Raw genomic sequence first — 24,805 nt, forward strand, 5'->3', positions numbered from 1 at the left:
GGGAAAGAGAGCTCTAAATTAGGAGTAGGTCCCAGCCTGAAATATGAGTGGGGCATTGAGGTAGGAGGGATAAAGGAAACACTATATATTAAGCAAAGCAGCAGAAAATACGACTATCAACATCCACAACAGAGATCTTTGAGAGAAGAATAAAAAACCTGACTATTCAGGCAAAACATAGTTAAGTGGCCCTTGTGCAAATGGGATCAGTTTACCTGCTTCTTGGAAGAAATACCCTAGGCTCGTCCACAGTGTCATAAATGGGGCCGACGGCCCTGGGCACCTTCAGCCTTCAGTGGCAAAACCCAGCATTCTGGGAAATGGAAAAATTTTTAAATGAAGAGATTACAGATCACAAAACTTTCTAAATATCCCATCCCAGCATCTCTGCTTTCTCCCCAGGTCCCTCTCGCTCTAGCAGCTGTCCACGTCCCTTCTCTCCTCCCTCTCTTCCCCACCCATGTTCCTTCTTCTAGGACTCCTCCCTACTTCTGTCCAGGTTTCTCCTCCCTCCTCCAAGACGTTTCCCGTGGTTACTGACCTCAGAGATGGGATTGATAACTCCAAGCACAGCCTACAAAAGTGTTTCATTCGGCCGACATTGTATTTCAGAACTTTGAATGACTACCACTATTTAAACTTGACTTGCAACATTTTTATTAAATTTATTTGGGTGACATTGGTTAATAAGATCATATAGGCTTCAAGTGTACATTTCTATGATATATGATCTGTATATTAAATTGTGTGCCCACCACCCACAGTCAAATCATCTTCCATCACCATGTATTTGTCCCCCTTCACCCTTTACTGCCCACCCCTGCCCTCTGGTAACAACCATACTGTTGTCTGTGTCTACGAGTTTGTCTTATATCCCACATGTGAGTGAGATTTATATCCCACAAATGAGTGAAATCATACAGTTCTTAGCTTTTTCAGACTGACATATTTCACTTCATGTAATATTCTCAAGGTCCATCCATGTTTTCACAAATGGCAATATTTCATCTGTTCTTACGGAGTGGTATTCCATGGTGTATATGTGCCACATCTTCTTTATCCAGTCATCTATTGAAGGACACATTTATTATCTCCATGTCTTGGCCACCATGCATAATGCTGCACTGAACATACAGGTGCATATATCTTTGCTAATAAATGTCTTCAAGTTCTTTGCATAGATACCCAGAAGAGAGTTTGCTGGCTCATAGGGTAACACTATTCTTAATTTTTTGAGAAAGCCGTCACACTGTCTTCTGTAGTGGCCGCACCAGTTTACATTCCCACCAGCAGTGAATGAGGGTTTCTCTACTTCCACAGCCTCTCTAACACTTATTACCTGTCTTGTTGAGAGTAGCCATGTTAACGGGTGTGAGGTGGTATCTCATAAAAAGTTGTTTTTTCTACCTAGCAACAGCTGGACAGCATCTGCTCCTTTTCCAAGTGCTTCAGATCTTCGTGCTTCTCAGTCTCCTCCCTTCCCTACAGCCTGCTGACCATGAATTTGAGGGTCTACGGCTCTTTGTCATCCTTTTTACTGCTTACCTCACCAGCCTGGCCCGTCTGGGTACTGGAGTTTCCAAACCCTCTCTATTTTTATATTTAGATACCAAGACAGGATAACTAGCCAGCCAGGCTCCAGAGCAGCTCTTGGGGTGGGTTTTCCTGCCATGATTTTCGTGACTGATTAAGAAGACTGTAGTTCCAGGCCTGGTTCCTTATCCATGGGGGGGGGGGCTCCCCGAGAGCACGTGCCCTCTCCACTCAATGGAATGCAGGAACCAAGGTCAGGTGTATCTTCTAGAAACATGTTCTTGTCACAGGGTAGGAAGCAGTTGGGCAATGAAGAAGTGAATGTTTAACACACCACACGGTGATAGGGACCTAGAAAATTTAATACTTTTCCTAAGATGGGTACTTCTAGTCTGACTTTTATATTTATGATAAGGAATAACCTTAGTGCTTAGCAATTCAACTTTGAAACACACTTTCTCATTTTTATTGCAGGCTTGGGGGTTCATTTAATTAGAGTCCTTGGGATTGCCAGGTGAGCTTTGCTCATTCCTAACGATTTTCCTGTTAATCCCGATTTCTGCGGCCTATGGCTGTGGGACTGTATTGTTGTTTATTAGTATTGACTGCCTCTCCCTCAGACGGGATTATATTTCCTTGCCTTGTTGACATTGGGCTTGACCATGTGATCTGACAATAAAATGTGAGTGGAAAATATGTTAGTGAGAAATTAACCTTTGTTGCATGCCACTGAATTGCTGGGATCATTTGTTATGACAGCATAACCCAACCTACTCCGACCAAGACCTGTGAAAACACACCAAAAATAGTAAATTTGATGCTGAGGCTGATAGCCCAACTGATTACAGTAATCTCATTTATTCCTATTTATCACAACGATATAATATTCTCATTGATTGAAATGTAAATGCCATCAATTTAAACTCTAAATAATTACATACTAATAAAATGCTCTCTCTGTGCAATAGGATACATAAAATTATAAACATATATAATAATAATTGTATATACACACACACACACATATCAGATCACCCTCCCAGGATAGAGCTTAGATGGAAACTGTCAATGTTTACTTTTTTAAATCTCTTTTTCTAAGCACCCATTGCTGACCAACCCCTTTCCGACAGAAAAATTCTTTCTTGGGATAGATCAATGGTTTCTATCAAGCTACTGAGTCGAGCTCTGCTAACCTAGAAGGCATTCTGCCTCTTTATGATGGTTGTGTAGATCTTAGCTCAAATCTATTATGAGTGAAATATTTTTAAATTATTGCAGTGACACACATACTTGGCAAAAAAAACCCAAAAACATCTGAGTATAATATGATAAATAAATTCTCCCTCCCTTCCCCAATCCTCACAGAAGTAATGACTCCATAGCAGTAATCATGTTAGAAGTTCCTTATCGGGGCCAGCTTCGTGGGCGTACTACCCCTGCAATCTCCCAGGCCCCCATGCTTAGAAGGACTCCGCACTTGGTTTAATGTTCTGCCATTGCCATCCTGGAATTCCTCGGAATTTTTGAACAAAGGACCTAGCATTCTTATTTTGCACTGGACTCCCAAATTCTGTAGCTGGTCCTGCTTCTTAGGTATCCCTTCAGAATCATTTCTATGTATATACAAGCATGTGTTTGCTTACTTTTTAACGTAGTGGCTCTGTGCTCACCGCCCCCATTTCTTCTTCCTGAGACTGCAGAAACATTATATTTCCCTGCCTCTCTTGTGACTAAGGTAGAAATCTGTGTCATGGGCCCTGGCCAATGGAAAATGGGCAAAATGATATATATCACTTACAGAAGAGTCCCTGAATGGGACCTGCCCCATCTCCTGCACAGGCCTTGTACTGTACTGTTTGTATGGCTTTCTGTGTTCGCATGAAAATGGAGGACTCTGAGACAGCCCAGCCATATGACAGGAGTATCCTAAATCCCCAAATCACCATTTGGGATCATATTATATGTGCCTTTTGGCACCTTTAAGAAACCAACATATTATAGAAATGTTTTCATCTTATGAATGTTGAATTTATGGTTTAACTCAGGGGTTGGGAACCTTTTTGGCTGAGAGAGCCATGAACGCCACATATTTTAAAATGTAATTCCGAGAGAGCCATACAATATGTTTAACACTAACTACAAGTAAATGTGTGCATTTTATGTAAGACCAATACTTTTAAAGTACAATAAGTCTCTGAATTCTTTTTTTTTTTGTATTTTTCTGAAGTTGGAAACGGGGAGGCAGTCAGACAGACTCCCGCATGCGCCCGACCGGGATCCATTCAGCACGCCCACCAGGGGGCGATGCTCTGCCCATCTGGGGCGTCATTCCGTTGCGACCAGAGCCATTCTAGCGCCTGAGGCAGGGGCCATGGAGCCATCCCCAGCGCCCAAGCCATCTTTGCTCCAATGGAGCCTTGGCTGCGGGAGGGGAAGAGAGAGACAGAGAGGAAGGAGAGGGGGAGGGGTGGAGAAGCAGATGGGCGCTTCTCCTGTGTGCCCTGGCTGGGAATCGAACCTGGGACTTCCGCACATCAGGCCGACGCTCTACCACTGAGCCAACCGGCCAGGGCCTCTGAATTCTTTTTAATAACATTGTTATGCTGTTGCTAACCAATGATGAATAAAGTACTTCTTATCATTAATGCGACTTCTGGTGCTGCATGGTTTTGCTGATGGCTTTGTAGTCTGGTTGGTACGTGGTGAGGTTAAGCTTCATGTAGGCGTTGAGAGTTCCATCCCTTAAACATGATCGTAGGTTGGTCTTAACGTTCTTTGCATGTGAGAAAGACTGATCACATGCATACATAGAGCCAAACATTGTCAGTACAGTAATACTCACACGCTGCAGTGTGTGGTATGTGACGGGAAGTGCGTTCCAAGTTTTGACAATCAGCTGGTCCAGGGGGTTGAAGTTTTTTCATTTCTCCCCACTTGTGTTTGCTCACGAACTCTGCTTGCTGTCATGCAAATCTTTCCAAATCTTCATTCAGTAACTTGAACTTATTCACCCACATGTCTGAGGACTTCAGGTCAGCAGCTTGTAGCTCAAAATCTCTGACGGAGACACCAGGGATGTAACTCAGGTTGGTGCTGTCTACTGCACACTCGTGTGGATGGGTGATGAACTTAAAAAGACGAGCATGCTCACAGAAGTCTCCAAAGTGCACTTTGAATGACTGCAGGAGATTAGATGTGAAGCCTGCTAGCTGCTGGAGATGAAGATGTTGAGCAGGGTCATGTGCTGTGCATGCATCTTTAAACTCTCCCAGTTTTTCAAAGTGTAGTAAATGACCTGTTTCAATGTCGGCGATGAAGAGTTCCAGCTTGTTTTCAAATGCAAACACTGCTTGTTGAAGGGATAAGACTGTATTTCCAACACCTTGCATTTTCACATTGAGCTGGTTCAGATGTTCAGTCATGTCCACGAGATAGTAGAACTTCAGGAGCCACTCAGTGTTAGCTAACTCAGGATGCTCGACATTTTTCATTTCAGGAAAAGTCCAGATTTCGCTCAGACAAGCCGCGAAACAGCTGAGCACCTTCCCTCTTGACAACCAACGCACATTGCTGTGCAGAAGCAGACGAGGATAATTATTCCCAACTTCATCCAGCAGTGTTTTAAACTGGCGATCATTTAAAGCTCAGGCAACAATAAAGTTGACCACCCGAATGACCAGCGAAATCACCTCACCAAGCTGCTCACCACACATCTGAGCACAAAGTGCCTCCTGATGTAGGATGCAGTGAAAACTTAGGATGGGTCTCTTTTCATGTTCATGAAGAAGTGCTATGAATCCTCTGTTTTTCCCCACCATGCACGGAGCACCATCAGTACACACCGAAATAAGTTTATCCATCAGTAGATTTTTTTTTCTTTAGCGAACTCAGTGAAAGACTTGAATAAATCCTCCCCTCTTGTTGTCTCTTTCATAGGCAAAACAGCAAGACTTTCCTCATGTAGTGTGTCACCAACAGCATACCTTGCAATCACGCTGAACTGGGATAAATGGCTTACGTCTGTTGACTCATCCAAAGCGAGAGAAAAGAATGGTGCTGCATTTATGTCCTTCACTTGTGTTGCCTCAATTTGATTTGCCATCATGTGGTACGATCGTGAACAGTTCTTGCCGACAGAGGCATGTCTTTTATTCATTTGATTATCTTGTCTTTATCCAAAAAGTCATCAAAAAGTTCATTGGCAACATGAAGCATGAATGTTTTGGCATACTCCCCATCTGTGAATGGCTTTCCGTTTCTCACAATTGCTAAAGCACCAGCAAAGCTAGCCGAATTCCAGTCACCTTGTTGGTTCCAAACACGGAGTTGCTGCTGACTAGCTTGCACTCTGCACAGTAGCTCTTGACATGCTTTCTTCCTGCTGTCCCCCGCTGGATATTTCGATGCAAATGTAGTATGGCATGTGTCGAAGTGCCGCTTTATATTTGACCATTTAATTAATGCAATTTTATCATTGAATATTAGACGCACTGCAGAACCTGCTCTCTACACAACGGTGAATTCCTCTGTCCATTCCTGCTGAAAAATACGATACTCCTCATCTTTTTTTTTTTAGCCATCTTCTTCGTCAAAAGGGTTTCTGCAATTAGCTAGCTGACTACTTGATTAAAAGGAGAGAAGTTTACTTCCTGACCTCACAATGACCCATGTATGTTACACATTATCCAATAAAAGTTTGGTGTTGTCCCAGAGGACAGCTGTGATTGGCTCCAGCTACCCGCAACCATGAACATGAGTGGTAGGAAATGAATGGATTGTAATACATGAGAATGTTTTATTTTTTTACAGAGACAGAGAGAGTCAGAGAGAGAGATAGACAGGGAAAGACAGACAGGAACAGAGAGATGAGAAGCATCAATCACTAGTTTTTCGTTGCGCATTGTGACACCTTAGTTGTTCATTGATTGCTTTCTCATATGTGCCTTAACCGCGGGCCTTCAGCAGACCGAGTAACCCCTTGCTCAAACCAGACGAGCCTGCGCTCAAGCTGGCAACCTCCGGGTCTCGAACCTGGGTCCTCGGCATCCCAGTCCGAGCTCTATCCACTGCGCCACCGCCTGGTCAGGCGAGAATGTTTTATATTTTTAACGTTATTACTTTTTTTATTAAAGATTTGTCTGCGAGCCAGATGCAGCCATTAAAAGAGCCACATCTGGCTTGCGAACCATAGGTTCCCAACTCCTGGTTTAACTCATTGTGCATTCTTGCTAAGTTACTCACCATAGCCCTTGAGTAATGACAACCTAAATTATGTATGTCAAGTGTAGAGCAGGAGAACTTCTGTGAAACTTTTTGGGCCAGTCCAAGCCCACAGATCGATTTTCCTTCTTCCCCTGCTCTGTGTCAAAGTGAGACTGACTCCTAGAGACTGCACTTCCTAGGACTACCTGAGTCGGCTGGTTCCCGCTGCCTTACCCAATGGACGATAGGAGATTAGAAGGCAGGAGGAAGGGAAAGCCCTTAGTACTTTTCCCCTTCTCTCTCTACCTTGGCCAACATCTTCAATGGCTACTGCATCTTTTCTGTGCCTCTAGCTCCTGCTAGACAGGTCCATCACAGTTCTGGTACACCAAATACCCCCATCTCCGGGCTCCATAACACAATCTCCCTTCTTTACTCTTCATTACAATCTAAATATTTGTGTCCTCCCTAAATTCACATGTTGAAGCCCTAACCCTCAATGTGAATGTATTTGGAGATAGGGACTTTGTGGAGATAATTAAAGTTAAATGAGGTAATCAGAATGGGGTCCTGATCCAATAGGATCAGTGCTCTTATTAGAAAAGACACCAGAGGCCCTGGCCGGTTGGCTCAGTGGTAGAGCGTCGGCCTGGCGTGCGGGGGACCCGGGTTCGATTCCCGGCCAGGGCACATAGGAGAAGCGCCCATTTGCTTCTCCGCCCCCACCCCCTCCTTCCTCTCTGTCTCTCTCTTCCCCTCCCGCAGCCAAGGCTCCATTGGAGCAAAGATGGCCCGGGCGCTGGGGATGGCTCCTTGGCCTCTGCCCCAGGCGCTAGAGTGGCTCTGTTTGCGGCAGAGCGACGCCCCAGAGGGGCAGAGCATCGCCCCCTGGTGGGCAGAGCTTCGCCCCTGGTGGGCGTGCCGGGTGGATCCCGGTTGGGCACATGCGGGAGTCTGTCTGACTGTCTCTCCCTGTTTCCAGCTTCAGAAAAAAAATACAAACAAAAACAAAAACAAAAACAAAAAAAAAAAAAGAAAAGACACCAGAGAGCTCACCTGCTCCCTTGCTCATGCAGAAAGCAGAGGTCATGTGAGATGGCAGTCACCTCAGCCAAGAAAAGAGGCCTTAGAATGAAACCTACCTTGCTGGCACATTGATCTTGAACTTTCCAGCCTCTGGAACTGTGAGAAATACATTTCTGTTGTTAAGCCAGTATTTCATTTTGGCCGCCTGAACAGACTAAGACACTTTTCTATCACCAGTTCTCTTCATTACGCTCCCTCTGTGTCAAGTACTCAGGGTGATTTTCCTTTTCCTGCTGGGACCCTGGGTGATACACACTGTATCATTCTTGGGGACAGCACATGGACTAGGATAGATGCATCTCTGGTCCCTGGCAGTGCAGTGTGCTGCTTAAAAAATGCACTATAGGCCCTGGCCGGTTGGCTCAGTGGTAGAGCGTTGGCCTGGCGTGCTGAAGTCCCGGGTTCGATTCCCGGCCAGGGCACACAGGAGAGGCGCCCATCTGCTTCTCCACCCCTCCCCCTCTCCTTCCTCTCTGTCTCTCTCTTCCCCTCCCGCAGCCAAGGCTCCATTGGAGCAAAGATGGCCCGGGCGCTGAGGATGGCTCCTTGGCCTCTGCCCCAGGTGCTAGAGTGGCTCTGGTCACGACAGAGTGATGCCCCGATGGGCAGAGCATCGCCCCCTGGTGGGCGTGCTGGGTGGATCCTGGTCGGGCGCATGCGGGAGTCTGTCTGACTGCCTCCCCGTTTCCAGCTTCAGAAAAATACAAAAAAAAAAAAAGCACTATCAAATTAGGCTGACCTGAGTTTGAGTCCTGACCCCACCCACTTCCTTGTCCAGTCATCATAGTGTGACGTTAGTCTTGCTAAGCCTCAGTTTCTGCAAACTGGGGGTAAAGATCCTAAAGTCTATTCTATAGAGGAAATAATGGTTGAAAGGTATTTAGCACAGGGCTGGGCACAGAGAAAGTGTTTAGTAATTGTTAGCTAATATAATATAATAGGGGGGGAAGGGTTTGGTGAGACACTGGCATTGTCAGCTATAATTACTGAAGTGTTCTTATATATAATTTGCTCACAACAGTGAACAAGTGTGGCTGTGTACCAATAAAACTTTACTTATGGGCCCTGGCCGGTTGGCTCAGCAGTAGAGCGTCGGCCTGGCATGCGGGGGACCCGGGTTCGATTCCCGGCCAGGGCACATAGGAGAAGCGCCCATTTGCTTCTCCACCCCCACCCCCTCCTTCCTCTCTGTCTCTCTCTTCCCCTCCCGCAGCCAAGGCTCCATTGGAGCAAAGATGGCCCGGGCGCTGGGGATGGCTACTTGGCCTCTGCCCCAGGCGCTAGAGTGGCTCTGGTCGCGGCAGAGCGACGCCCCGGAGGGGCAGAGCATCGCCCCCTGGTGGGCAGAGCGTTGCCCCTGGTGGGCGTGCCGGGTGGATCCTGGTCGGGCACATTCAGGAGTCTGTCTGACTGTCTCTCCCCGTTTCCAGCTTCAAAAAGAAAAGAAAAAAAAAAACTTTACTTATGGACCCCAGCATTTGAATTTCAAGTTACCTTCACCTGTCACAGAATATTTATTCTTGTTTTGACATTTTTTAACCATTTAAAAATGTAAAATAAAAGGCATTGTTAGCTCTCAGTCTGTGCAGAAATAGGCAGCAGGCAGAATTTAGCCTGCAGGCCATACTTTCCTGTTGGCATCTACTCTAGTGCCTGTGCTCTTTTTTTTTTTTTTTTTTTTTTTGGATTTTTCTGAAGCTGGAAACGGGGAGACAGTCAGACAGACTCCCGGATGCGCCTGACCAGGATCCACCCGGCATGCCCACCAGGGGGCAATGCTCTGCCCATCGGGGCATCGCTCTGTCGCAACCAGAGCCACTCTAGCGCCTGAGGCAGAGGCCACAGAGCCATCCTCAGTGCCCGGGCCAACTTTGCTCCAATGGAGCCTCGGCTGCGGGAGGGGAAGAGAGAGACAGAGAGGAAGGAGAGGGGGAGGGGTGGAGAAGCAGATGGGCGCTTCTCCTGTGTGCCCTGGCCGGGAATCGAACCCGGGACTCCTGCACGCCAGGCCGATGCTCTACCACTGAGCCAACCGGCTAGGGCCACCTGTGCTCTTTTAGTTGTTGCCTCTTTCTTTCCTTCTGTGCTGTGTGACACTGAATAAATCACTTTGCCTCTCTGGGCCTCAGGGCTTATTTTTAATTAAATAATTTATTTCTTTCAGTTTTATTGAGATGTAACTGATATGCCACACTGTGTAAGTTTAAGGTGTACAATACAATGGACATGCCACACATATGTTGTGAAATAATATTACAGTCACCTTAGTTAACAACCATGTGGGCCTCAGTTCTATTCCAGTAGCCCTGGAGTAGCAGCAGATGAGTGTTTTTGAAAACCAGCCCTTTCCTGAGGATGAGGCAGGGGAGCACTGTTGGTTTTGTGTTGTTATTGGCTTTAATCTCTTTCATCTGTTTAGGCTTCCAGGTAAAATTTCATTTCAACAGTAAATTCCCCTCCTACAATTTAGTCTGGGAAATTACTAATTGGCTCGGGGGTTCCAAACCTTTTTCCTGCCTCCTGAGCCTTTAGCAGGACAAAACAAATCTATCAGTAACATTTCAAAGGTAGGACTAAAAGGTTGTAGAGGTTTCTTTCCTCCCTGAGAACTCCCTTATTAGATAATCAGTGCGTTTGTTTATGTCTTTGGTCCTTTCTTCTAACGACAAGTTTCCGTTCACTGATTAAAGCGTATTTGTGGAGCACCTCCTATCGGAGCGCTGTACTGGACGTTCCGCGGTGGACAAAACAGGCCTGATCCCTCCAGGAGGAGCAGCGGGAAGCGTGTGTGCAGGGGCCACGTGCTGAGGGAGGGAGCGCTAGAGCTAGAGCCAAGTCAGCCCCACCTTCGGTGTTCCAGAATCGCCCCACAGTTAGCGGAGTCCCTGCTATCTTGCCTCCCTGACTTCCTCTAGGTGCTTTCTCCAAACACATCCTTTAGTTTCCGGGCCTAGAGCCAGTGCTGGGTCATCCTTTCCACCGACCCTGCCCTGCACACAGGGGAGAGGAGAAAGAGCTTGGAGATACACCCTTCTCCCCTGCATGTCCCCAGCCCCCCTCCTCTCCCTTCTCAGGGTTGCTCCCTGCCCGGCCCTTGGCCTCCGTCTGATCGCTGCCCTTGTCAGGTTGGGCCGTGTGGGAACATGGTGTCCCTCGGGGCAGTGTGCTGGACTCCACACAGTGTCCTTATCTCTGTGGGGAAACGCGTGTTCAGGCTGACCCCAATCTGTTTCAGTGAACTTTTCTAAAGAGAAAAGTTGCTGCCAGCAATTGTCAGGAAATACACACACAAATTATAAGAACACTCACTCTGTGGGAATTCAGCCTAAAATAACCAGAACTCTTGGCTTTCACTTTCTTTTTTCAACATTAGAAGGCTGGCTGGTTCTACTCTCTATTTTCTCAGGGACAACTTTTTTCTTCTCCAGGGCTACTTCTCTCTCTTTATTTATTTATTTATTTATTTATTTATTTATTTATTTATTTATTTTGGGGGTATTTTTTTGAAGTGAGAAGTGAGGAGGCAGACAGACTCCTGCATGTGCCCGACCAGGATCCACCCGGCATGCCCACCAGGGGGCGATGTTCTGCCCATCTGGGGCGTTGCTACATCGCAACCAAAGCCATTCCAGCATCTGAGGCAGAGGCCATGGAGCCATCCTCAGCGCCTGAGCCAACTTTTGTTCCAATGGAGCCTTGGCTTTGGGAGGGGAAAAGAGAGAGAAGAAGGAGGGGGGGAAGGGTGGAGAAGCAGATGGACGCTTCTCCTGTGTGCCCTGGCCAGGAATTGAACCCGGGACTTCCAGACGCTGGGCTGACGCTCTACCACTGAGCCAACCGACCAGGGCCTCTAGGGCCACTTCTTTTCATTGTTGTTATTCCTCTACCCATTTCTTTTCTACATGCATTCAAGAAAAGTCCGTAGGAGATGGAATTTTTACTTATTTTTGGAGGAATTTCTCAGCTACTCCCTGGAATAGATTCTACTTCTCCCAGCTTTTCCGCCTGTTGTTGGAACCCGTTCCTCTCTGGCATGCTGGATTGTCCCTTCCACCACTCATTCCCTATCACACCTAACCTGACTTTATTCCTGCCCTTCTTCCTCACCCAATATGGTAGACACTTAGGGGTGTCTTTAGCCCACGCCTCCCCTTTCTCTGAGAATTACAAATTCATACATACACTCTCTCTCTCTCTCTCTCTCTCTAACACACACACACTGGGTGGGCCCTCAGCAACCTTATTTGAGCATGGGACCTTTTCCCCATGGTGTTAATTGGGCCAGGGATGTACACAGCTAACAACCGGCCAAGCCTATTTGCTCTTCTAGAGTTTGGGAATGTTAGTTGCAGCGGTGCTGGTCTCTTAGGTGCAGGAAATGCAGACTGGGAGGGTTTTTTCATGTGAAGGTACAGACAGTGAGACTGATCTGTTGAGGCTGGAGGAGAGAATAGGACAGAGCAACTGCCTACGGGTGTGACAGCTTTCCAGTTCCTGCTTCCTGACCTTTCAGAGCAACTGCCCTTAGTTAGGCTCCTTGACATTCACTATGAGTGTAGTACAGGTCTGTATGAGTTAGGGTGTATTTGACTGCAAGTAAGAGATCACCTAAATGGACTTAAACCAGTAGAATATGTTGTTTTCTTAAGTAGTCTGGAGGCAGGTAGAAGTAACCTGTGTTCAGTTCAGCTCTATCATCAAAGACCCAGGTTCTTTCCATCTTTTGGCCACGCCTCTCAGCATGGTGACTTTTGGTTGTGTGCTTGTTGCGTCATGGTCTCAATGTGGCTGCCATGGCTCCAGACATCTTGCATCCTGTCCTCACATCATTGCATCAAGTAAGAAGGAAGGGAGCAAATGGGAAAGAATTGTAATTTTTGTTAATATAGAAAAATCCCTCATTTTCAGTCTCCACAGTAGATATCCTCTTATATCTTATTGGCTAGAATTGTGTCGCATTTTTTAAAGACTTTATTTTTTTTATTTTAAAAAGGAGAGAGAGAGGCAGAGAGAGAATGGGTGGGGGATGAGCAGGAAGCACCAACTCCCATATGTGCCTTGATCTGGCAAGCCCAGGGTTTCATACTGGCGACCTCAGCGTTCCAGGTTGATGCTTTATGGAACTGTGTCACATATTTACTGTACCTGCAAGCAAGTTTGGAAAAGTGGGTGCCTAGCAAAAGGAGATTGGAGTGCCATGATTAGCTTACACCAATAATGATATATGGAGCTGTTGAAAAGACCATTCTGCTCCCACCCCTTGAATTGTCTGGGTACTTTTGTCAAATATTAGGGTTTATTTCTGGGTTCTAAATTGCATTCTATTGACCTGTATGCCTATACTTATGCTACCACACTGTCTTAATTACTGCAACTGTATAGTAAGTTTTGTAATCAGGAAGAGTGAGTCCTTCACCTTTGTTCTTCAACATTGTTTTAACTACTCTGGGTTCCTTATATTTTCATATGAATGTTCGGATTAACTTGTTAATGTCTTCAGAAAAGGCAGTAGAGATTTGAATAACGATTGCATTTGTCTATATATCAATTTGGGAAGCATTGCCATCTTGACAATATTAAGTCTTGCAACCCCTAAATGTGGAGTATCTTTGTATCATAATCTTTTTTTTTAATGATTTTTTTCATTCATTTATTTATTTATTTATTTATTTTAGAGAGGAGAGGGAGAGACAGAGAGAGATGAGAGACAGAGAGAGAGAAGGGGGGAGGAGCTGGAAGCATCAACTCCCATATGTGCCTTGACCAGGCAAGCCCACGGTTTTGAACCGGCAACCTCAGCATTTCCAGGTCGACGCTTTATCCACTGCGCCACCACAGGTCAGGCTATCATAATCTTTTTTAACAATATGTGGTTTCAGTATACAAATCTTACACCGCTGTTGTTAATTTTTCCTAAGCATTTTAGTCTTTTTGATGGTGTTGTTAATGGAACTGCTTCCTTAATTTTATTTTCAGAATGTTTATCACTAGAATATAGAAATATAATTGATTTTTGTATATTAATTTTATAACCTACTTAACTTGTTTACTGGTTTTAATAATTTATTAGTGGATTCCTTGGGATTCTAAATGCATAAGATCATGTCTGCAAATAGAGAGTATTTTACTTCTTCCTTTCTAATCTGAATGCCTTTTATTTTATTTTCTCACTTAATTGTACTGGCTAGAAGTTCCTGTTCAATGTTGAACAGAACTGGTAAAAGTGGATATCTTTATGTTGTTCCTGGTCTTAAAAAGAAAGCAATTTCACCATTTAGAGTGATGTTAAGATGTTAACTATAGGTTTTTTGTAAATGTCCTTTATCAGGCTGAGGAAGTTCTGTTCTATTCCTAGTTTGTTACTTCTGTTCTATGCCTAACACTTTTATCATGAAATGTTAGACTTTTGTCAAATGCTTTTTTCATCTATTAAAATAGCCATGTGGGCCCTAGCCGGTTGGTTCAGTGGTAGAGCGTCGGCCTGGCGTGCGGGGGACCCGGGTTCGATTCCCGGCCAGGGCACATAGGAGAGGCGCCCATTTGCTTCTCCACCCCCCACCCCCTCCTTCCTCTCTGTCTCTCTTTTCCCCTCCCGCAGCCAAGGCTCCATTGGAGCAAAAATGGCCCAGGCACTGGGGATGGCTCCTTGGCCTCTGCCCCAGGCGCTAGAGTGGCTCTGGTCGCGGCAGAGCGACGCCCTCGAGGGGCAGAGCATCGCCCCCTGGTGGGCAGAGCGTCGCCCCCTGGTGGGCATGCTGGGTGGATCCCGGTCGGGCACATGCAGAGTCTGTCTGACTGCCTCCCGGTTTCCAACTTCAGAAAAATACAAAAAAAACAAAACAAAACAAAAAAAACCCCTGAAAAGTAGGAACACACTGAATCATCCAGAATTGTTAGGTCTGATTCTTTGGGATACAAATGCATAAAGAAACACACATAAATAACCCCACAAACTAAGCAGGCATTTTTCACTAGTTTCTATTTAGTGGATGAGAAAACAAACACAAATGGATACAGAAATATTTTGAATATAAAATGGCACATATTGCCTGACTGGTGGTAGCACAGTGGATAAAGCATTGACCTGGGATACTGAGGCCCCTGGGTTCAAAACCCCAACATTACCCAATTGAGCATGGGCTTGTTGGTTTGAGTGTGGGGTCGCTGGCTTGAGCAAGGGGTCACTGGCTCAGCTTGAGCCCCAGTCAAGACACATAAGGCAAGCAATCAATGAACAACTAAAGTGAAGCAACTATGAGTTGATGCTTCTCATCTCTGTCTTCTCTCTCTCAAATAAATTTATTTTTAAAAATGACACATATTGAATGCTCTCTTCCATTCTGGACTATTCTCTAGGACTCTGTTCCAGAAACAACAAGTGGCTATGTAGTCTACTCACACTCTAGGCTGCTTTTGTTCACTTTGCCCCCAAATCTCTTCCCTTCTTTTACTACTTTTTTTCCTGTTTATTAGTACTAGAAGGACATACATCAAAATATATTATTAGTGGTTTTCATTTGGGACAACATAGGTGGACCTAGAAGGTATTATGTTAAGTAAAATAAGTCAGACAGAGGAAGGCATAGGATTTTTTCTTACATGGAATCTAAAAAACAAAATAAATGAACAAACAAAACAGCTATAGACTCATAAATACAGAGAACAAACTGATGGTTGTCAGTCGGGAGATACTGGGAAGGCTGGGTAGAAAAAGTGAAGGGATTAAGAAATACAAAGTAGTCCCAGGGATGTAAAATACAGCACAGGTAGTATAGTCACTATTGTAATAACTATGTATGGTGTTAGGTGGCTATTAGACTTGAGGGGTGATCACTTTGTAAGTTAAATGACTGTCTAAACACTATACTTTACACCTGAAACTAATATAATATTGAATGTCGCCTGACCTGTAGTGGCGCAGTGGATAAAGCATTGACCTAGAATGCTGAGGTCGCCAGTTCAAATCCCTGGGCTTGCCTGGTCAAGGCATGTAGGCGAGTTGATGGTTCCTGCTTCTCCCCACCACCCTTCTCTCTCTCTCTTTCCTCTCTAAAATAAATAAGATCTTTAAAATATATATATTGAATGTCAACTATAATTAAAAATATTTTTAAAAGATATATTATAAGTAGTTTTAATTTCTTCCCTTTTTGGATCTATATCATATTCTAACTTTTCTATATTTAAATATATGTTGCTTTTGTAATAGAAAAAAATTACTTAAAAGACTCTCCCACCCTGGCCAGATGGTTCAGTTGATTGGAGTGTTGTCCCAATAACACAAAGATTACGGGATTCAATCCCTGGTTAGAACACATACAGGAACAGATCTTCTCTCTCTCTCTCTCTCTCTCTCTCTCTCTCTCTCTCTCCCTCCCCTCTCTAAAGTCAATAAAATATTGGAAAAAAAGAAAAGACCCCCTTGGGGACCCACTGGAGATGCAGCGGGAGTGGCCAACAAGCTAGGTGCCAGAGTGTGAGAGACAGACTGTGACTTGAGTGAGACAAACAAATGCACTGGTGGCCCCTCCTTTGCACTCTTCCTTTGTCTTAAACAACTTTCAGGGTTTCTGCTAAAATGACTAGCTACCTTCCAAATGGTTCCCTGGCCACACTCCTTGTGTTTTCTCCCAAAGGTATTTTCTCATTCTTTACAAAGACATTTTTAAATCTTTAAATTCTGCTTCTTTTTTTATTAACAATTTCATTTTTAAGTCATTTTTTTCTTCCTGCACTTTACTATACGATTCCAGAGGAACCAGACCACTCCTTCAACACTTTGCTTAGATATTTTTTCAGCCAAATGCCCAGTTTCATCACTCACAAGTTGTACCTTCCACAAAACGCTAAGACATGAGCACAGTGCAGCCAAGTTCTTTGCCACTTTATAAGACGATTGGCCTTTCCTTCGTTGTTCAATAGCATGTGACTCATTTCCATCTTGGACCTCGTCAGAATGGTCCATGTTTCTACCAGTCTTCCGTGCAGGGTGCCCTGGGTATTCTCTAAGAAGACAGATTGTCTCTGCAGTTCTTCTCGTTGCCTTCTAGGCTCTCACCAGAATCACGCCTAACACTCCTTTCATGACAATGTAGGCTTTTTCTACCTTGTTCAGTGAAACTTTCCAGCCTCTACCCATCACCCAGTTCCATAGCTGCCTCCACATTTTAGCTATTTGTTATAGTACACCCCACTTTTGGGTATCAATTCTCTAGCTCAGTCCATTCAGGCTGCTATAACAAAATACCACAAACTGAGAGTCTTATAAACAACACAGATTTATTTCTCACAGTTCTGGAGCCTGGGACGTCCAAGATCAAGGCACCAGCAGATACAGCGTCTACTGTAACTTTGCATGACCACAGGGACAAGGGATGTCTCTGGGGACTCTTTTGTAAGGTCACCAATCCCATTCATGTTGGCTCCATCCTCATGACCCAATCACTTTTCAAAGGCCCCATCTCCTAATACTATCATCTTGCTGGTTAGGATTTAACCTATGAATTTTGGGAGGACAGAAACGTTTAGTCTATGGCACTCTATTCTTCCATTTATATAAAATTCTAGATAATGCAAACTAGTCTATTGACAGAAAGTCGGGGGTAGGAGAGAGTGCTGGAGGAAGGAGGGTTCTTAAAGGGCACTGGGAATCTTCTGAGGCTGATAAATATGTTCATTATTTTTATCGTAGAGGTGATTTCGCAGGTGTGTACATATGTCAAAACTCATCAAATCTTACACCTAAACACATGCAATTTACTTCATGTCAGTTATACCTCAATAATAGAAAGCAAGATTCTGCTGAAGGACTGTAAGAGTTAGGGTGCCTTAAGTTTAAATTTAAAAGAATTTTGGGTGGTGCTTGCTTCAGCAGCACATGTACTAAAACAGGAACTTAGCATGGCCCCTGCACAAGGATGACGCACAAATTCTTTTTTTTTTTTTTTTGTATTTTTCTGAAGTGAGAATGAGGGGGTGGGCAGATAGACTCCCACATGCACCCCACCAGGATCCACCCAGCATGCCCACTAGGGGGGCGTTGCACGGCCCATCCGGAGCGTAGCTCCTCTGCAAACTGAGCCATTCTAGCACCTGAGGAAGAGGCCATGGAGCCATCCTCAGTGCCCGGGGCCAACTTTGCTCCAATGGAGCCTTGGCTGCGGGAAGGGAAGAGAGAGACAGAGAGGAAGGAGAGGGGGAGGGGTGGAGAAGCAGATGGGTGCTTCTCCTGTGTGCTCTGGCCCGGAATTGAACCCAGGACTTCCACATGCTGGGCCAATGCTCTACCACTGCGCCAACCGGCCAGGGCCAAATTCTTGAAGTGTTTCATTCATAAATAAACAATTTCAACTGGCATAAACAGTTCAGTATAACTGCGCAGTCTAGAGGTAGGCCTCAGGTATAGTGTGAGCAGAGCACCACCTCCTTATGTTTGTAAGCCACTCTGCTCACTTCTTGATGTTAGCTTCATCCTCACTTGGGTCTTCCTTGCAGTAGAAGAATGGCTACAGGGGTTGGAAGTTTCACATTCAGGTAGCACGCCTTCCCGCAACCACTGAACCGAAAATCTCTATAGTCTTTCTATGTTTGAATCAACTAAGCTCCGGTATGTCTGTCCCTAAACCAATTACTGTGGCAAGGGCTGGGCAGTAGTTAACTCAACTCTAAATATATGAGTAATGGCCAGTGGAGGAAGAGTGGAATGGATGACAGAGAGGCCACCAGCTTAAAGGAGATATAGATTGCTGGATTAGTATGGGATTGTCAGCATGGAGAAAGACACATTTGGATTGGAACAGAAGGTGACTCTAAAGTTGTCGTTTATGTTTTAAAAGATGTTGATATAAAACAGAAGTGGCTATATTTGGGAATACTGGAGTGTCAGGGTTTAAAGTAGGTTCAAGAAAGTTCCTTTTCCCTGTCACCAGTTGGGTGCCCTGTGCCATCCCCACTGCCTGTTCTCACTCCTGTGCTGTTCAGGACTTCTACTGAGAATTTGTGGCTTTTAAGATACTCTCGGAGATAAACAATAGAATAGCTCTCTGAGATACAGGTTTAAGTGGCTCTCCTAGACATTGGGCATCAGAAATAATTGTTTTTCAGGGTGGTACAAGATAGGAAAAAATGTGAGGAAAAAGTGCAGAAATATTGAGGGTAGGGGGAAGAGCTCCAAAAGGCCATTCTAAAGGAAGTGAAGTGATTTTGTCCCAAGAATATGTAGCAGTGTCAACTAAATATGAAGAGGGTGGTGAGGAAGGCAGAAAAGGGCTTTATGATGAAATGGGAAAGAAATGGCAGCTGCACCTTAAACCTGTACCCGTGATGACGAACCTATGACACGCATGTCAGCACTGACATATGTAGCCATTTTCGACAGATACCAGAGAAGTATGGGGCTGCATGCAGAGAAGGACGTTTCATCCTCGGCTCCTGCATGGCCAGGTGCAGTAGCCGAGGATAAAACATTTGCTGTAGTGTAGACACTCTGTGCCGGAGGTCTGTAGTTCAAAACAACAGAACTCTGGCACAAAGCGTCTAGTTCTGGGACTTCCGGTTATGCTGTTAGGGGATCTTTGACCTCACTTCCGGCCAGCAGAGCAGAGAGCAGGGGAATGCTGTAAGGGAGGCATCTCTGGGGGCCCTGTGATCCCCATTACCAGCAACCACATAACCACAGCAACCATCATCCAATCTACTGTTCTGGGTTGTCATGGATTTCTAATTGACCATCATTACTGAGATAAGTGAGGGGGAGGCTGAGAGAGGCGAGGGCCTGTGCTATGGGTGCCGTTTCCCACCATTAGAAATAGCGGCAGCCGTCTTAATTTACATAAGATGCAACTTGCCGAATTTCAAGACAGCATCTGGGCTCAGGTGTTTGTCGACTTAAGGTCAAAGCTTGAAAATCTGGAAAGGTCCCGCTTGGAGAATCAAGAGGAGTGCCAGTACAAACAGGAAATTTGGAGTGCCTGGAATCGATTACCAGACACTTTTAGCACCCTGAAAAATATAGCAATGGCTTTACTCACAATTTTTCCCTCTATGTACTTTTGTGAGACCTTATTCTCAGTGTTAAATAATATCAAAACCAACAAAAGAAACAGATTGACAGATGAAGTTAGTAGCACTTGCTTGGGCTTGAAGTGTACAAAATACCAACCTTCAATTGAAGATTTAGCCAATGAAATTCAGCAACAAAAAAGTCACTAATAGGCAGGTTAGTTAAAGAATTCCCCCTCCCCCTCACTTAATCTTAGTTCACGGCACCCCACACAAGTTAAATAATATCAAGACCAACAAAAGAAACCGACTGACAGATGAACAAAGAAGTCACTAAGCAGGTAAGTTAAATAATTAGTTTTTGGTTTATTAAATACATTTATATATTACAATTATACATTTTTGTTATTTAAACTATAAATATCGCGAAATTATGGGTTTTTTCTCTCGAAGTGACATACCACCTGAGTTATGCTCAGTTTTTTGGCGAATTTTGACACACCAAGCTCAAAAGATTGCCCATCACTGACCTATACTGTTTAAATATGCAAATCCCATCACTCCATAGAACTTATATACCACATTGCCCAGGAACCAATGAGCATTTTTATTTGTCATTTGCTAAACTTTTTTTTTTTTAATTTTTATTTATTTTTTACAGAGACAGAGAGTAGTAAGAGAGAGGGACAGACAGGGACAGACAGACAGGAACAGAGAGAGATGAGAAGCATCAATCATCAGTTTTTCATTGCGCGTTGCAACACCTTAGTTGTTCATTGATTGCTTTCTCATATGCGCCCTGACCGCGGGCCTTCAGCAGACCAAGTAACCCCTTGCTGGAGCCAGCGACCTTGGGTTCAAGCTGGTGGGCTTTTCTTCAAACCAGATGAGCCTGCACTCCAGCTGGAGACCTCAGGGTCTCGAACCTGGGTCTTCCCCATCCCAGTCCGACGCTCTATCCACTGCGCCACTGCCCGGTCAGGCGCTAAACTATTTTTTATTGAGATATACTTTATAGATAGTACAATTCAATTCATGTAGTTTAAACCATAAGTATGTTATATAACATTCAGAGCTGTTGTGGGTGTCTGTGAGATCTTTGTCATCGTTATTAATCTTTTTTTTTTTTTTTGACAAGACAGAGAGAGTCAGAGAGAGGGACAGGTAGGGACAGACAGACAGGAAGGGAGAGAAATGAGAAGCATCAGTTCTTCGTTGAGGCACCTTAGTTGTTCATTGATTGCTTTCTTATATGTGCCTTCACCCAGGGGCTCTAGCAGAGCGATTAACCCCTTGCTCAAGCCAGCGACCTTGGGCTCAAGCCAGCGACCTTGGGCTCAAGCCAGTGACCTTGGGCTTCAAGCCAGTGACCTTTGGGCTCAAGCCAGTGACCATGGGGTCATGTCTATGATCCTACGCTCAAGCCAGTGACCTCAGGGTTTCGAACATGGGTCCTCTGCATCCCAGTCTGATGCCCTATCCACTGTGCCACTGTCTGGTCAGGCTTGTTATTGCTCTCTTAAAGAGTAAATTCTCAGTCTGTAGAGATGAAATTTTTATTTTTCTTATACAACTACATACACATAGGATGTTTGTTAGTTGCTTTGGGATGATGATTTAATGAAAATGAAGATGATACCAATCACTTTAGTCAGCATAAGTCAACATAAATTTGGGGTAAATTTTGGAGGTTGGATTTGAGGAAGGAGAGTCTTTTTTTTTAATTAATTAATTTATTTTTTTATTTTTCTGAAGTTGGAAACGGGGAGGTAGTCAGACAGACTCCCGCATGCGCCCAACCAGGATCCACCTGGCATGCCCACCAGGGGGCGATGCTCCACCCATCTGGGGCGTTGCTCTGTTGCAACAAGAGCCATTCTAGCACCTGAGGCAGAGGCCATGGAGCCAACCTCAGCGCCTGGGCCAACTTTGCTCCAATGGAGCCTTGGCTGCGGGAGGGGAAGAGAGAGACAGAGAGGAAAGAGAGGGGGAGGGGTGGAGAAGCAAATGGGCGCTTCTCCTGTGTGCCCTGGCCGGGAATCAAACCCGGGACTCCTGCACGCCAGGCCGACGCTCTACCACTGAGCCAACGGGCCAGGGCGAGGAAGGAGAGTCTTAAAGTATAACATCTTAAAATGTTGAGAATCTTCAAGGCATTCCTTATTATAATATTTAACATGTACAGTATAATAGGCATCTGTTATTTATTCCTGCTCAGCACCCTTTTTTCCTGGAAACAGCACCCATCTCTTCCATATGGGAAATCATTGATCTCCCATTCTCAGAGCCTGTGACTCAAAACTGGGGGAGTGGGTAGGCACAAGATCCAGGCCTGGCCAATCAGTTCAACATCTGCCTAAGGCACTCTCCCTCAGCTGAGGTTTTAAAGCTGGTTGACTACAAGCTTTCCAGCTGTGAGCCATCTTTACCATCGCATGGTGACCTCTTATCTGGGAATGAACACAATTTATTAGAAGACCAAACCAAGGATGGTGACATATATGTATATTTTTGTGTGTGTGTGTGTGTATTTTTCTGAAGTTGGAAACGGGGAGGCAGTCAGACTCCTGCATGTGCCTGACCAGGATCCACCCGGCACGCCCACCAGGGGGCGATGCTTTGCCCATCAGGGGCGTTGCTCTGTTGCAACCAGAGCCATTCTAGCGCCTGAGGCAGAGGCCACAGAGCCATCCCCAGCGCCCGGGCCAACTTTGCTCCAATGGAGCCTTGGCTGCAGGAGGGGAAGAGAGAGACAGAGAGGAATGAGAGGGGGAGGGGTGGAGAAGCAGATGGGCACTTCCCCTGTGTTCCCTGGCCGGGAATCATACCTGGGGCTCCTGCATGCCAGGCCGACGCTCTACCACTGAGCCAACCGGCCAGGGCCAGTGACAGATTTTTAATGACATACTTTGAGCACCTAGATCCAGTCAGATCTATCCCTACCTAGTCTTTTTGGTTATGTAAGCCAATGAAACTCTATGTTTAATTCAACTTGAATTCAGTTTCAAAACTTGCAACCGCAAGAGTCTTCTTGACTAATACTATCACCATGATAATTATCTGCAGCACCACCTCTTCTCCTCCTTCCTGAAGCCAGAAGTAAAAGTCCACTTCCTGAAGCAGAGGCTCAGATGATTGCAACAGTACTGTTGTGTGAGTACCCACAGGAAGTCCAGGGTGGCAGCGTGGGGCATGGCAATTGAGTAGGAGGCTCCAAGATGCTTCTAGGGCAGAGGAAACACAAGGGCAGACACCTACCATCGAGAGACAGGCTCTAGCTACCTATTCTTGGAGAGCGCATCTGTTTTATCTCCAAGCTCCAACGCACAGATTAAAATCACTAATGGATGCTCAACAGGCACCTTGAGCCAATCAGAAACCATCATGCCTCTTAAAGCTTTGTATTTGCAAACAATTATTCCTTTAAACAACTCAGGCCTCACAATGATATTGCCATTCTAACTCTGCTCCCAAGGTCGACTCAGTATTTTTTGTTTCTTTTTTTTTAAAGAAGGGTGTTGAACAGAAAGAGTGGTTTGTTTGTTTGTTTCTGTTATTGATTTGAGAAAAAGAAAAGGAGGGAGAGAAATACATCAATTTGTTGTTCCACCTATTTATGTATTCATTGGTTGATTTCTATATGTTCCCTGACTGGGGATCTAACCCACAACCTTGGTGTATTATCAGGATGATGCTCTTAACCAACTGACCTACCTGGTCAGGGCCCTGACTCAGTTTTGTAGATGCAAATATTGCCACTGAGAGTGATCAAAAATGTATCCTAAGATATTCCAGAAAAAGTAGGGCCAGAAACCCCAGGAAAGAAGTAGACTCTTTAGTTCATTGTATTAAGAGTAGTGAATAAGGGAAAAGCAGATCCATTTCTTGTAAATCAAGATGGTAGCTCCGTGGGAGTAGAGACCACGTTTTGTTGTTGTGGTGGTTGTTGTGGTGGTTGTTCATCATTATATCTGTAGTTCCTAACATGATGCCCAGAATGAATGAAGCCTGAAAGGTAAATGATGCTCTCAGGATCAGGATCAGATAATAGCTCCGCATTGCCCAGTCCTGGGTTTTGTGTAGAAGCGGTTGTTTCAAAGTCTGCTACCTTAATAGATATGATGGACCTTGGTCATTTTGCCTGTCCAACATCCAGTCCCTTTATCTATGAGGTCCTCAATTTCCTTTTGGGAAAGTCCTCTCATTTGTGTCCTCTATTTGGGAGTGTGAATCCTGGTAAGCACCTCCCACATGAAAGGTGAAGAAACTACATCCTTCTTTTGTTTGCTTCCCCTTTCCCTCTGTCCCCCCATTTGGATCAATGTGACTAAATTCAGTCAATCTGATTATCTCTCCCAGGACTCAGACCCTCGGACAAGTGGCTCAAGGACGAAAGGGCTGGTTGGAGATCATTTTGGTGGTGAGCTCACCGGACAGTTTCTGCCACAGACTCTTGCTCAGGTCCTTGCTGCCTCACCTGCTAGAACTTCTCTGGCTCCTGGCTGTTTCTAATCCTGATCCTGCAGCTTCCAGCCAGGTATCTGAGTGGCTAATCACCTTCCAATGAATTCCCATTTGTGTAAATCAGCCAGTGTTAATCTGCACTGCATGCAAACAAGACCCCAATTTGATCGTGCAGGTGGGCTGCTTCTCCAGCTAAATGGGTGGTTTTCTCACTGCATTTCTCTTCCTAGGCTGCAATTCTGCACGTCCTTTTTAAAAATGCTATACTGGAAATCTCCTTCTTTAATATCCATTCCAAGTGGTGGTTATGTGTCCTTTCCACTCCCATTCTTTGTAAGGGACAATGATAGGGTTGTTCCTTCCCTGCAGTGAGTCCTCCTTCTCTGTAACTGATTCCTTACCTCCAGCAACTTGACCTTGTGCTTTGATCATCATTGATTGATTAGTCAAGCATTAGACATCTTTCCCTAAATTGGGCCAGATTGCCCTTTTCAGGGAGTTTATAATTTTGACCTTGGAA

General features: G+C 45.0%; 1 pseudogene; it reads left to right on the plus strand.

Annotated features, from left to right (window-relative positions):
* Positions 1 to 17,679: 17,679 nt before the first annotated feature.
* LOC136337035 (U6 spliceosomal RNA) lies at positions 17,680 to 17,769 on the plus strand (annotated as a pseudogene).
* The last annotated feature ends 7,036 nt before the right edge of the window (positions 17,770 to 24,805 follow it).

The sequence above is a fragment of the Saccopteryx bilineata genome, chromosome 4 (assembly GCF_036850765.1).
Source record: "Saccopteryx bilineata isolate mSacBil1 chromosome 4, mSacBil1_pri_phased_curated, whole genome shotgun sequence".
Lineage (NCBI taxonomy): Eukaryota > Metazoa > Chordata > Mammalia > Chiroptera > Emballonuridae > Saccopteryx > Saccopteryx bilineata.